This window comes from Penaeus monodon, chromosome 24, assembly GCF_015228065.2.
Source record: "Penaeus monodon isolate SGIC_2016 chromosome 24, NSTDA_Pmon_1, whole genome shotgun sequence".
Lineage (NCBI taxonomy): Eukaryota > Metazoa > Arthropoda > Malacostraca > Decapoda > Penaeidae > Penaeus > Penaeus monodon.
In genome coordinates, this window is record NC_051409.1 from 14,988,096 (window position 1) to 14,988,497 (window position 402).

The 402-nt window shown below is 29.6% G+C and overlaps 1 protein-coding gene across 1 annotated transcript in view; it reads right to left on the reverse strand.

Annotated features, from left to right (window-relative positions):
• Positions 1–402, reverse strand: part of LOC119588620 (ankyrin repeat domain-containing protein 65-like) — a gene marked incomplete in the record, with an annotated part of 23,463 nt that overhangs the window by 15,146 nt on the left and 7,915 nt on the right.

The following is a 402-nucleotide window of genomic DNA, read 5'->3' on the forward strand; positions in this document are numbered from 1 at the left end:
TTCTTTGGAGTGATTTATAGTACGACCTTCATATAAACTAGAAAGTCTATATAAATTACACCTCGAACTATATTTATTCATTAGGAAGTGAAGCAGATGATAATCAAAGACTTATTGATTACAAAAATCACGTTTATCCCCTAACGAATAATGACTTAACGACAATATGCAAATTTCCAGGATTGAGATAAACAAACTCGGTCCTTCATTATGATGGTGATAATTAACTTGATTAGATTTTTGCTCGGTAATGATGTTTTCTCTCGCCGATAACGCCTTGATTTCCTCTAACTTAAGACGTCAATTTGAGTTTTTTTTTTTTTCTTATTATCAGTTCTTTTGAAGATTACTTTTATTGATTATTTTTATTTCCTTTTTTCATTTGAGGCTCTTCTATTTACA